Genomic DNA, 12711 nt, shown 5'->3' with positions numbered 1-12711 from the left:
CATTCCGATGAACACTTACGGGGTCACAGTAAGACGTTTGTTATAGTCCTTGAAGATGTAGCACAAAAATTGTCTTTGCAATGTTGGCATCTGTAGAAGCTCAGTGGGCTGTGTTCACCTGCAGAACACCTGTTCCCACCAGGTGTATAGCTTGAGTCCAGCAGGTGGATGAATGCGTTCAGGTTCTCTTCCTGTAATCCTGTGACGTGAGCAAAGTTCATAGAGTCAATCTGGACCTTTTGTGACTTGTTCAGTTGACGTGTCATTCCTTCATGGAGAAACTTCCGCTTCCCTGGCACCTTCTCCACGATGATGATCTGACCCTTCTTGACCAACCCTGTCACCTCCAGCGGTACGGTTGTCTGGCCAGACCTCAGTGGATGAAGGGGTTCTCCTTTGGTCCACACGGCTTTGTGCGAGACACCTGAAAAGCATCTTAAATGTCCGCTTCACGATTGAGCACATATGAACTTACAGTCGTAAGGAAATGCATAGGAACGCATAATGCAATAAGGAAAAATCATGTCATGTTCAATGTAAAATACCATGTTCATGTCAGCAATTGTGAGTGGTACGTTTGGTCTCATTAATTACCTGATTTTTAATTACCACGTCAATAGTACTCCTATAGAGGGTCAAGGAAGGACAAAGGAAGATCTTACAAGCTCTTACCCTGTTTCTAGAAACATTTAAATAAATGGCATTCTAACAAAACAACCAGTGCTATTTTGGTGTAACCAAACATAGAGATTCAATTGAATTAATGTCCAAATACATTGTTGCAAGTAAAATGGACAATATACAAATATGCAGATAAGTTTCAGAAATGTTTTTCTGAATTACTCAAAGGAAATCAAAATAAGTTTCAGAAATTAAAATCAAAATAAGTTTCAGAAATGTTTTTCTGAATTACTCAAAGGAAATCAAAATAAGTTTCAGAAATTAAAATCAAAATAAGTTTCAGAAATGTTTTTCTGAATTACTCAAAGGAAAAAATGCAGAAATCAAAATAATTTTCAGAAGTGCAGCAAGAGGTCGGTGTAAACCAATCAATGGTTTTGTGTGTGAATTTGTTAGAATGTCAGAGTGTGTTTTTGTCTGTGAGTGTTTTTGTGTGTGTGTGTGTGTGTGTGTGTGGGGGTGTGTGTGTGTGTGTGTGTGTGTGTGTGTGTGTTGTGAGAGAGTGTGTTTGAGAGTGTGTGTATTGATCTGGCTAAGTCACAGTCGATGACAGAGTGGAATTGTACATTTTTGTACTTGAGTGAATTGGTCTCACTTCAGATTTATCCATTTTACTTATGTTTCTGTTATTAGTGGTAAGTTGAGAAATCAGGGGCCCTCTGATCTTCCAACTCCCACCAACAATCATAGAGTTTGAAATTTAATGGCAGGTCTGCCTTAGAATTTGTCTTGATTTGTGACTAGCCATTCAGTTGTTCATGTGTGTTACATTAGTTAGCAGTTTGTTGTGAATAGCATATGCTATTCTCTGTGTCTCTGTTAGACCATGATCATGAGATCAGCTCCACGCTGTGTGTGTGAAGCTATCTGGATCTGTTATTGTGAAGATGACACATCTTCGTCTGATGTGCAGTGTTCAGCCTGGATAGACTCTACCCCAGGTGATGTTGCTGTGAGGGTATAGTGATGGAGGGGTGTGTTCAGTGTTCATGTCTAGGAGATGGGTGGAATCTAATCTATAACAATTGTGTTGCAAATTTCGATCCAGTTCTAAACTGGGAGGCCATATTTATGCAGTAATGTGATAGTGTGACGTGTGAAAAGGCCTTTTATAATGTCTTTTCACCCATCTCCCGAGTCTCAGGTTATGTTCGAACAATTCCGCTGTCCTGGATTTGCTCCAGGTGGGCTCCACCATTTTGCAGAAGTAGCCTAAGCCTGAGACAGAAAACAGGAGAGCGAACCACAGATAATTCCAATATTTCAAAAGCATTAAATTCAGACGTGTAGAATTCTTTTACTTGTTAGCAATTTTAATTCCAGATGTCACATGAAACCGAGTTTCATTGACCACGTCTGAATTGTTGCTGTTGTCTCAGTGTGTTGTGACACCTGAAGCTGCTTTTTCAGTTCAGCCTTCAGTCTGCTGCATGTGCAATGCATTCACATATTTTAATTTGTGCAGATATTTTTTGACCTGCAAAAAACTGTGGTACTTCTGTCTGCTGTTTAGCATTTCACACCCTCCTCGTAAATTTACTTATCTTATCAGATTCAATTCAGTTGGTGCACCCCAGTCAAGGATTATTTAGCATGCTATTACCTGTGCCACACTCCTAGCCGTGTTTTCTAACGGTGAAAAATAAAAGCATACTCCGCCCCTTTTTGGCACTGGGTAGCACACAAATGAAATTCTGTTTCAGAAATTCAATTTTAATGACGAAAGTCACATTTCTCCAATTATTGTCCTGCTCGGCGAGTGTAATATAATGTTTATTATAATTCAAGTTATAATATAATTATATTCTTTAACAATACAAGTCAAATTATATTGTTTTCGGTCTCTGGACCAACTTAACGCATGGTCAAATCTCTACTTGTTCTCATGTCAATACATTTGAATATTAAAAGGCCTTTTGGCTCAGGGCTGATAAGATGTACATTCGCTGTTTTTCTTTTTCCCTTTGCTAGGTTTCAAATACCTTTTCTTCTCATTTAGTCTTTTTAAATGGCCATTATAACGTTTGATTCTTCTATTTACTCTTACTTTATATTTTTCCGTTTATAGATAAGGAAACTATATCGCTTTGCAGTCCTTCTCCTAAGGATGCACGACACAAGTGGTCAGTCCCGAAGATCAGAAGCTGAGGCAATGGCTAAATATCTAGGACGTTGCCGTAATCCCAACGCGCAACAATCAAAGATATATTCAGTAGCCCTCTTGGATGCCCTTCAGGAACTCAATTCAACCGTTTTCCAAAACTATTAAATTAGAACAGAAGTCATCGGAAGCGTCCAAGCTAGGTTAATCAACCAGCGTAAAGCTGATCCTAGTCGGACTAACCCATCCTCTCATCCAAGTCGCCCGCACACTTCCTGATATCAGCTATTAGCCGTCCCGTCGCCAATCTCTGACACAATCTTGTGGAAACATACGAATCCGTTAATCTATTTTGGAAAAAACAAATCTCAGAGTAATTCAGAATGCATTCAAACATAAAAATATTTAGTTCTCTGAAGCCTTAAATATGAGCTGTGTTCGCTGTTTCTGATTTTCAAATTCATTGTGAATCACATTATAGCCATCAAATTCAGCACAGACACACGCGTTTACTTCAGTTTACACAGGACACATGGCCTAGAATACAACATCTACAACCCTTTTACCTAAGTGTTCCAAATACACCCACAGCAAAACAATAGAATACAACATCTATATCACCTTTGCCTAAGTGTTTCAACTACACTTACAGTAAAGTAGTCCTGTGTTTAAAGAATAAACTTTAAATTAGCCTATGTGCATGTTGTAGCACAAACAACCAAATTGTGTTCTATGTGCACGATGTGTAGGGCACGATGTGTTAAGCACAATTTCAAATTTGAAAATGCAGAATTTAGATGTTAAACTATTAAGCTATTTGCTATTGGGCTGCTACCCGACTAGCAAATGACGCTAATAGCTGAAGGCCTTGAGCGTCCAAAGTTGTTAGGTCAGTAAGAGTTTTAGATGCATTTGAGCTTTGGTTACTTGCAGAGTGCTGGTTTTTGTCATTAGATTGTGATTGTCTGCGTTTTATGAAATAGGGTGGAGGTCTGCCTCTGCCCAGTGACCAACACTTTTCCTCTGTATGGCCTGTTTTGTGACAGGAATTACAGAATCTGTTCAGTTTGCCACAGTGTGGCTTTCTGAATTCTCCTGCAGATGGAGGATCTTCATGACATTCTAACACAGCTACCTCACCATGCATTTGTTTTCGTGACTCAATTCTTGTTGCCCAACTAACAATACCTTCGAATGTGTTTTGTGCTGGAGAAGCACCACACATGAGTGATTGCTGTACACGCGGCCCTGCATTTGTAAGCAGGAATTCAAGGACAATTACATTGTTGTGGTTAACACCCTCAATTCCAGAATACTCCTCAAAAAGTTCAAACATATTTTCTGCATATGTCTCAAACGATTCTTCAGTACTCTGTTTCCGATTGAAAATCAATTCCCATCCAACAGGACTACAACCACGCAGCTCGCGAAGGCATTGTTTTAGTCTATTCAAGATTTCGCTCTCAGGCTCATTTTGATGCATTGACTGCACAATGGTGCCTGTCATCAAAACCTGTGGTATCTTATAGTTCAGAACATCTGGAATTGAGCTGATAACAATTTGCCAAATATCTTTTGGTTCGAGCTGAAATGCATGTTTTAGACTAACAATGTGTCTCCACCATGGTTCGAATGGCCCTTTTAAAGGGAATGGTCCGATCTCTGCTTTAAACAAGCTACATTCAGTTACTGTTAAAGGACGCCGAATGAGTGACTCTGTGCCGTTTGGGTGCTGTATCACCTTAAGGGCAGAAACAGGCACTCTTTTCATAACTTTATCACATGTTTCATCTGTCTGAAAAGATACAAGATTATTAGAGCAGGCTGCCTCATCTAAGAAGTGTAAATTTTTTGCCCAATCGCTGTTAAGCTTGTTGGGAGACTTGCTTTTAGCATTTAGCTTAGCCTTAAGATCCGCAATGGTGTCTTTGTGATTTTTACACTTTTTAGTCAGGGCTAACAGCTCAGCTAGTAATTTATCTAGCTGTGTTTGAAGATCTTGAATCTTTTCCTCAGACTTTTGTGCCTCTGCATTTTTAGAATGCACTTCTTCACATTTAGCATCCATAAGCGAAGATAGAAATTTTGTTAACTCATTTAGCCGTTTATGACTTATGAAGTTTAAAGCCTCAATTATTTCACCATGTTTTGATTTCTTCTGTTTACTACCCACTGTTTTCCACCAAGTGAAAATTTCATTGTCAATAGCATCCATGTTAAGACCTTTTCTACTGAGTTTGTACAGTGTAGGCTGAACCTTTTCGGCCCATAATGTAAACAAGACATGATCAGTACACATGCTTTCACAATAATGGGCTTACAGTTAATTTTCCCAGATTTTTGACTAGATAGTCTTCTTTCTAAAAAAGATCTATTTCCATCCCAGCATATCAAATACTTTAGGGGTTTACTTCTCAGAGGAACTTAAATAAGCCAAATTAAATTGAATTACTTAATTTAATTCCATCTGTGTCAAAGTTTAAGATTTTAATGGAATATAGAGTTTGTCAAGATTAGTTTAGGTTTAGTATAGGATATTAATGTTTTCAATGTGGCTTTTGGGCCTACCAGTCAGCCAGTGAGACAAAACATGGTTTAAGCGTTTGGACGCAGCATGGCTTTAGCCTTTAGCATTAGCCTTGATATTTGAGTTTTAGCTTGTAAATCATATCATCCTGTTTTCTCCAAATTTTCTTTTCATAAACAATGCATCGATCTGCCTTTTTATTTATAAAATCACGTGTTTTCCGATCTTTTACAAACTTAGATTTTTCTTTCTCTGTTTTCTGTTAGTTTGCTCATTCTCTTCGAGTGTTGCTGGTTTCAACAATGGCCGGAAAACATGCGCCTGATTTTAAAACTTTTAGGCTTTACTTTTTTAGCTCTTCATCGATTATTCATTATTTGGAAGATGCTATACTTTAGGTTTCGTTTCTTGTTGCTTAGGCAAAACAAGGAGATCTTTAAAATCTAATGCACAAGGGTTTTCATTCTTCATCTAGCTACCGCATCACGTTCTAAACAAAGGGCTTTAATTCCGACCCGTAGGCTAAACAATGCAAACATTTCTTCAACACTTCTATAAAGGGCAGAAAAAGTTTACTTACCATCGCGGCGGAAGAAAGAGAAGATGTTCAAACCTCTTGTTGATTTTAAAATCCCAAATACTTGCTGAAAAGGACATTTCTCGTGAAACTGTTTTGATCTGTTTTGAGATCACGTCCGAGGTCACCATTTTGTAAGGCCCGCTATATTGGCCCAATCTGCCGGTTCGCCAATACACGGGGAAGGTTGTCACGTGTTCTGTCCTCACTCATGCAAAGTATTTGTTGGTTAAATTTGCAATACATTAATCATATGTATTTACTCGTTAATTCATCTGACTCCATAAATGAAAGGTTTTAATAATATCTGTGCCTCACTAAAAGTGAGCGAATGTTTGACTATTCCTTTTAACCATTAAATAAACAATGTCAAACCCAGTTGGAATAATCACATTGTAGCAATTTAATATTTCAGATATCAGAGATCAATTCCACAATCAATTCAAATATCTAGAACATGGTTATACATTGGTTACACCAAAGAATCTTACCCAGCTTGTACCTGAGATAGAGAGAGAGAGAGAGAGAGAGAGAGAGAGAGAGAGAGAGGGAGAGAGAGAGAGAGGGAAACCACCTATCCAATTCCACGTCCAGCCAAGAAGAAGAGACAGAGAGAGCCAGAACACCTTCCTTTATCCTCTGTCCAGGTGACAAGGGGGATGGGGTGAGACCACCCTCAAATGGCTTCTATCCCACAGAAGGGGGGTTGCCTTATCTGGCATTATCTCTAAACCGGTTTCCTATGAACTTCTATAAACCTTATTTCCTTTTAGTTTATCTATCTGGATATGAGATATCTGTACCACTCACTTTGAGACATTTCAAATGACACCAAAAGCATAACAGTCAATGTTGAATATTCACATTAAACCATGTTCTTACGTGAGTTCCTAGTTTCTGAGAGGAAGAAAGGCTGTATTGGGGAGGTCAAATGTTAATCAGCCAGCAGGGCCCTTTTGTCCCATAAATCAGGCCTCAACCAGTATTTTCAGTCTTACCATACAGGTTGAATTATGATAATGTTTTGTGTAAAGACACATTTTATTCAGATTCACAGCCAATGCACCCACTCCCTACTGCTCCAACACTCAACAATGGGCAAGCAATTCAAAGCTGCACACTACAGCCACAAGACATTTAAGTTGACCTTGGTTTAAGCTTAACACATCAAAGCTGCACACTACAGCCGTAACAACACATTTAAGCGTAACAACACACTTAAGCTTAACATACACCAACAAGAGCAACACTCCAAGTCTGGTAACACAACAGTCTCAGGCCACATTTACACATAGCCGGGTATTTAGAGAAACGAATATTTCTCCCCCTCCGTTTTCAAAAATAACATCGTGCACGCAATATCGTTTTCAAAAAAAGTTGTCGTTTACATCAACCCGCATAAATACAAAGGGGCGGCAGTGTAAGGAGAAGGATAAAGCCATGCAAGCCAATCAGAATCCTCAAAATCGACAACGACGAATAGCACGAGCGACTTCCTGTTCCTTTCAAAACAATAGACATGGCGCGAGGTTCGTTCGTGTGGACAGACAGCGCGGCAAATGCAAACAGGCCAAAAGCGTTTTCACAAAAGTAAAAATGAGTACCACTTTAACAGCATCCATGATCAAATAGTAGCCAAACAAACTCATAGACAGTATGGAACAAACTCTGAACATAGGGCGCTCACATGACGTAAGCATTTTCTGGCGCATAATGTGACGTTTGAGAACCTAAAACCCCGTTTCTCCCAGTTGACACGGCAACACATAACCGGCGTTTTCAGAAATCTCCACTTTGGCCGGAGTTTTTAGAAATAATCGTTCTCTGGGATAAAAACTGCGTTTTCGTGTAAATGACAGGCCAAAACGCAGGGAAATATCTGCGTTTTCCCATCGTGTAAACGGGGCCTCAGGCTCTTGGGAGAAGAAACCTCTCCCTCTCCCTCTCCCTCTCCCTCTCCCTCTCCCTCTCCCTCTCCCAGTCCCAGTCCCAGTCCCAGTCCCAGTCTCTCTCCCCCCCCCCCCCCCGGCTCTGCTTAAATACTGGATCCTCTTGCCATTGATGAGGAACAGCTGGTAGGTCCCATCACCTAGATTAGGACAGGGAGGAGCACAAGAAATTGGACAAAAAAAACCAAAAAAAAAAACCTTTTAATATATGTCCAAATAGAAACTGTTATTTAAAATGGTAATAATATATCACAATACTGTAGTTTATAGCCTAGGCTACTATATTTTAATCAAATAAATGCAGGCTGGGGGAGCAGCGCAAGAGACTTATTTCAAAAACATTAAAAAAATCCACCTGACACACACACACAAGTTTCAAGTTTTGAAAAATACAACAACAAACAGTAATATTGTAAAGTATAATAACAATTGAATTTATAATTAGCCTATATAGGATTATGTAATGGTTCACAAAATTCACGGTTCAATCACTGTCTGTTGTTGCATTGAGACTCTGGTAGGGCTTTATTTTGAAATTGTCGTCAGCAAAATAGAGGGAAAACAAACAATATTGACAATATTGTTTATAAAATGTTACTCACCATGTTCATTTATGGTAAATCTGACTGTTCCGTTGCGTTCGCACCACATACTTGATAATCGTGCTGTAAACATTGCCTACGCCAATAGCAGGCGCTTATAATCGTGACGTGCACCAATGGCAGCTGCAAAGGAGAAGCAATATGGGAAATACCGACTGTTTTAAGGAATAAACGCAGAATTTTTGGTTCTTGTCGTGTTTAACACAATCTACACTCGATCGCGCGAGGATATCCATCGTGAAAAATCGCAGCTTGAATTTTTTTTTAGTTACCATCGAAGTGAAAGACAGGTCCTTTCTGTGGTATAAATACAACGTACAACAAAACTACAACTCCCAGCAGGCCGTTGGGTCCATTGGCTGCGCGCGCACACACACTCAATAAATCAATGAATGACACTTACCCATTAGAAAACGCAAATGCATACGTCCTGGGACGGTAACACCAGTCAAATTAAATCATTCAAGGAAAATACATCTTTGCAGTGCATACACAGAAGTGCCAATAATATATTTTCACTGCATTTACAATTGCACAAATAAAGCTATGAGATCGTTATTACAATTAGAAAAAAAAAAAAGAAAAAAAAAAGATTTTTTTTTTTTTTTTAAATATGTCCAAATAGAAACTGTTATTTAAAATGGTAATAATACATCACAATACTGTAGTTTATAGCCTAGGCTACTATATTTTAATCAAATAAATGCAGGCTGGGGGAGCAGTGCAAGAGACTTATTTCAAAAACATTAAAAAAATCCACCTGACACACACACACAAGTTTCAAGTTTTGAAAAATACAACAACAAACAGTACTTTTGAACGGTACAGTTGGTTTCATTACAACATTTACACTACATTTATTCATTTAACATAACCTTTATTGACTTAGAAAATGAAGAAAATGACAGGCTAATTAATATGTTATATGAATTTGTGTTTCAATATGTGGCATCGTCAGGTTTTCATACCTCAAATTAAAACCCAGTGATGTCTAATGGTAACAAAATAAAAACGAAACTAAGATTATGCCCTGTATCATGAAGAAAACATAGGTTTATTTTGTGTTACATGACACCTATTGGTGTTGCCTATATGAACAGTGCTAATTCAGGTTAAGAATACACTGTGACAGAGGCAAAACAATTTATTAAAATAATAATAACAACAATAACAATAATGATTATGACGACGCATGCAAAACAGAGAGAAAAGACTCAATTCTATTCGAATAATTACACAATACCACTGTTACGTTCCCAATTCATTTTCTAGGGGCAAAAGGGAAAGTAGCTTTAAAGCAAAAATGAACAGCGACAAAGAAAAGTTAACCTATCTGAGTCCCAGCACACAATACACAAAGTAAGATTTCCAATACATTTATTTACAATAAGTGATAAATACAGTGCAAAAAGAATCCTAAACAAACAGCTCCAAAAGAAAAAGAAATGAAGCCTGTTCTTCAGGAGCAGGTAAAGCCAAAACAAACAAAAGATCTCACTACCCGGTAGAAGGAACACCTAATTGACCTACAACAATCAACACAAATAAACAACAGAACTCTTACCTTACTTCCTAACTAACAAAAAACAGGAGAAAATGAGAAAAGAAAAATGGCACCCACTCCCATATATGTGGAAAAACCAAAGAATGTGCAAGGGACAAGAGACTCTTGAACAACCCATGAACAAATAAATAAATAATCAGTTGTGATTCATCCAGGTAATGTCATCAAAATAAAGTTCACTTCTTCCACAGCACTGTGAATGTTTAATGGGATTTGTTCAATTATAACTATTATACTATTATAATTGTTTGTGTGTTTTTAGCTTTAGCACATAGTGTTTATCTATACTTGATACGCTATATGAACTTACCAGAATGAAAGCTATATGAACTCTTCACATTCATGTACAAGACTTTAGAACTGACAGATTGTTTAGTTTCCACACTAACTTTTGAGCAAACATCATGCAATTACGGTTTTTCATTTCCATTTTTCAGTGGTCTGGAAACTGGTTTCAGAATAGATCACATGTATTCTTTGGACCTGTATTTTTGTCCAACATATTGCTATAAATGACCACAGTGATTTCAAGCTTACCAAGAGAAAGCGTGTTCACAGTCAGACTCAAATCAAGAAAAATATTACTTTCTGCTATATATTCTTAAGAAGTATTATCACCTTTTACTGTGTTCAGTGTAATACTTCAGCGATATCTAGTCAGCCATCACAGACAGAAAATCTGAAAATGCATTACTATCAATCCAAAGCTATAAAGATGATGCCATATAACAATATTCCAAATTCAGCCTCTTAGTACAGAAAAAGAGGCCAGAAAAAAGAAATAGTGCTTTTTTTGTTCATTGCTAATTTTAGTTCATCATTCACAGAAAAAAAACACATATGTACATATGATACACGTATTAAGCAAAAGGAGGACACACAAAGCATTTGGCATACTCACTTATCAATCCTCTCAGCATCTTTTATTCTGGGCTTCTCTCTGTGTTGTTATCTCTTCTAATCTGGGCTTCTTCCACTTGTGGCTTTTTCTTCTTTAAAATTCACTTCTTTTTTTTTTTAAACGTCATAGCCTTGACTCACCAATAGGCAATGACTCTGTGATAGGAGTAGACGCGTGCACAGAGAGATGAAAATTAATGTTCAGGCAACCTAAAGGATGGATCAGTATCTTGCCAGGTTGTTTACAGTTATTTAAGCATGGTTATACAGGAGTTCTCCAAAAAATGTAAATGATGTCATTTATTTATCCTCATGTCAGTGCTAACCTGTATGACTTACTTTCTTTTGTGGAACTCAAAGATATCTTGAGAAATGGTGAAACAACAACAACAAAAAATGAAATATCTTCAATATGAATCAATATGAGGGTGAATAAATTATGAAAATTTTTTAGTTTGGGGTGAACTATCCCTTTAATTATACAAGCTGTCATCTAGATGTTGAGTATTTTAAGAGGGTAACAAATTCCTTGGTTTTTGAAATCAACTTAATGTGATATGACAGATGTATGGTAATGATGTATCTTTAAAATAATGATATTTCCTTTGAAATGAAAACATGTAAATTATGGATGATTACAAGAACTGATGAAAAATCAATAACAATCTAAAAAGACTGCCGATGTCATCACGTTACTCTGATGTCATTAAGATATCACACTTTTCTAAGACTATACGAGTTGTCTAAACTATTGCCATTGCTTCATTATATAATCAAATTTAGCATTTATTTTCAGCCTTAATCTTCTAGCAAAAAGAACCTGAGGACTGTACAAACCACAATTTCCATTAAAATTTACAGAGCAAAATGCAAAGCACACTGGTGAGAGCATTTGAGGTTTATACCCACAGCACGGCAGGATTAGTTCTAATACTGCATAGTGAATGTTAATGAGCATGATTAGGCTGAGTTCAATGGAAAATGTGTTTGAGTAAAAAAAGAAAAAGAAAATGTCTTATTAAGTGGTTGTTGTGGTGAAGCTCTGTGCGCACAAAAGTTAAATGACCTCAGAGAACAAAACCGAAGGTTGACTAATGTTTCAACAACTGTAAATGCTTGCACTATACAATAAATGTTTCAGTTAAAATGCATTTATCCAAATGTATTTCAGTCGCAATACCATAATAAAGCTCCACGAAGGCTTTGATCATAAAGATGATGCTTTATTATTAATTGGTTCTTTTGTTTCAAACATACACTTACTTTTCTCTAGTAGCTACTGTACATCCTGTGTCCCTCTGCTGTGTCAGTGAACAATAAGCACTGACAGATGGCTGCGTCTCTGTGGAAATATATTTTTTGTGATGTGTGTATATATATATATATTGAATTGAAATGACAGCTCAGCTACATTTACATTTACATTTAGTCATTTAGCAGACGCCTTTGTCCAAAGCGACTTACAAATTAGGACTGAATTCAGCGAGTCATCATAAAGAGGCAAAAGCAACAACAACGCAGGAAGTGCTCAAAATACGAAGTTCAGGTATTATTCAGAGTAGCATAAGCCTGATAAGTGATGTTTCAAAGGGAAAGGAATTATTTTTTTATTTTTTATTTTATTTTTTTTTTATAAGGTAAAGTGCTCACGGAAGAGATTGGTTTTCAGCTGTCTTTTGAATGTTGTCAGGGATTCTGCATTCCGGATGCCGGTGGGGAGATCATTCCTCCAGCATGGAACTGTGAATGAGAATGTTCTGGAAAGTGATTTTGTGGCTTTCTGTGATGGAACCACGAGACGTCGCTTGTT

General features: G+C 37.5%; 1 pseudogene across 1 annotated transcript in view; it reads left to right on the top strand.

Annotated features, from left to right (window-relative positions):
* The window catches only part of LOC309510221 (NACHT, LRR and PYD domains-containing protein 3-like), a 343190-nt pseudogene that overhangs the window by 146914 nt on the left and 183565 nt on the right, over nt 1-12711 (top strand). The gene's annotated exons all lie outside the window — the stretch shown is intronic.

The sequence above is a fragment of the Leuciscus leuciscus genome (genome assembly GCF_965113295.1).
Source record: "Leuciscus leuciscus genome assembly, contig: SUPER_11_unloc_5, whole genome shotgun sequence".
Taxonomy (NCBI): Eukaryota; Metazoa; Chordata; class Actinopteri; order Cypriniformes; family Leuciscidae; genus Leuciscus; species Leuciscus leuciscus.
The sequence above is the reverse complement of the archived record's forward strand: the minus strand, read 5'-3'. Positions and strand labels throughout refer to the sequence as shown.